General features: G+C 37.9%; 1 pseudogene; it reads left to right on the top strand.

Annotated features, from left to right (window-relative positions):
* The first annotated feature begins 295 nt into the window (after nt 1–295).
* Nucleotides 296–702, top strand: LOC128564040 (60S ribosomal protein L32-like; annotated as a pseudogene).
* The last annotated feature ends 1492 nt before the right edge of the window (nt 703–2194 follow it).

Genomic DNA, 2194 nt, shown 5'->3' with positions numbered 1-2194 from the left:
ATTTTTGAAAACTGATCAAAACTATATAAATGATTTAACAGAAGGATTCAAAGCACAAGAACCCTTAATTTGTAAGATTTTACCAGGTAAATTAATACTGTATCTCCAATATTTTTTAATGTATAGAAATAATGTTACAGAGTAAACACGCACATAACACTTGCAAAAACAGAATCATTTGATCTTAAAAAATCTCTTACATGAGAGGTTACTTCCCATTGGCCTTTGCGTGCCACCTTCTGCCCTCTTCCTGGGGGCTACCCAGGGAGGTGACAGCCATCTCCTATTCTGCATCATGGTGGCCCTCAGACCCCTTGTGGAGCTGAAGATCGTCAAAAAGAGGACCAAGAAGTTTATTGGGCACCAGTCAGACCGATATGTCAAAATTAAGGTAACTAGTAGAAACCCAGAGGTATTGACGACAGGGTTCAGGGAAGATTCAAGGGCTAGATCTTGATGCCCAACAATGGTTCCTGGAGCAACAAGAAAACAAAGTGTATGTTGCCCAATGGTTTCCAAAAGTTTCTCCTCCGCAATGTCAAGGAGCTGGAAGTGCTGCTGATATGCAACAAATCTTACTGTGCAGAGATAGCTCACAACATTTCCTCCAAGAACAGCAAAGCCATTGGGGAAAGAGCAGCCCAGCTGGCCATCAGAGTTACCAATTCCAATGCCAGGCTGTGCAGCAAAGAAAATGAATAGACAGTTCATGAGCACATTTTATTTGTGTTTAAATAAAATCATAAAAACTGAAAAAAAAAAACCTCTTACATTCTTTTTCAAATGATTTTTCCATAACAAACAGTACTTTGAAAATCTATTTTTTTTAGAGCGTGTGATTTTTTAAAATTCATTCATCAGGAATAATGCCCATTTGTCAACAAATTTAGAATGCTTTTTTAAGTGGAATAAGTATATAGATTTAACTTTATAAGTCCAATAGCACTTTTTAAAAAGCACTCTACAAAATACTTTAAAGATTCTATCTATCTCGTATACCTTGTTTTTTGTTTTTTTTTTTTTTTGGCCGGGGCTGGGTTTGAACCCGCCACCTCCGGCATATGGGACCAGCACCCTACTCCTTGAGCCACAGGCGCCACCCTACCTTGTTTTTATAAAGAAGATATTCCTTAAAGTTACACTCTGTGCATTTTTGTATATGTACTTTTCTTTTCCTAAATTGCTTGCCTAATAAGGATTCAGGAGATTATGTTTTCTCCTCAATATTTCCAGGAATCCCTTCAAAAAATTCCAGTAAACAGCAGCAACTACGCCATTAGTGGTTGCACTTCAGTTATTTCCACAAAACACTGTTTTTATTAAGAAAATTATTTTCTGCTGAGGCCATATTATCTCTGCTACAACTTCCCTTTGGTGGTTTATAAAAATAAGTCATTCTTTGTCTATGTTATTTTGAAACAGAATTGAGAAAATACCATCAGCTGAGACATGTTAGGAAATATTTATGCCTTTCTCCAACCTCATTGCAAAATTTCCAAGTTGGGTGGTTTCATTTTTTCTTTCTTTCTTTTTTTTTTTTTTTAATTGTTGGGAAATCATCGAGGGTACAATGAGCCAGTTTACACTGTTTGCGTTTAGTGGGTGAAATCCCTCTATTAATAGTGTCCCACCCCCAAGAGGTGTGTCACACACCATGGCATCACACACTGTGGCCCCACACCCTTCTCCCTCCATCTCTCTCTCCCCTTCCCAATTGCTCTCCCCCCGCCATGTACCAGCATCAACTGTCCTCATATCAGAATTGAGCACATTGGATTCTTGCTTCTCCATTCTTGTGATGCTTTACTAAGAAGAATGTATTTTGATTCCATCCAAATTAATACAAAAGATGTAAAGTCACCATCCTTTTTTAGTGGCAATATAGTATTCCACGGTATACATACCCCAGAGCTTGTTAATCCATTCCTGGATTGGTGGGCTTTTAGGTTGTTTCCACAGTTTGGCGATTGTAAACTGAGCTGCAATAAATAGTCTAGTGCAAATTTCCTTATGAAAAAATGACTTTTAATTTTTTTCATGCCCAGTAATGGGATTGCAGGGTCAAATGAGAGGTCTAGTTTGAGTTCTTTGAGGATTCTCCATACTTTCTTCCAAAAGAGTTGTATTAGTTTGCATTCCCACCAGCAGTTGGGTAGCTTCTTTCTAACACTCATGTCCACCATCTTTATCAATC

Source organism: Nycticebus coucang, chromosome 13, assembly GCF_027406575.1.
Source record: "Nycticebus coucang isolate mNycCou1 chromosome 13, mNycCou1.pri, whole genome shotgun sequence".
Lineage (NCBI taxonomy): Eukaryota > Metazoa > Chordata > Mammalia > Primates > Lorisidae > Nycticebus > Nycticebus coucang.
This window is presented reverse-complemented; position numbering and strand designations above follow the sequence as displayed.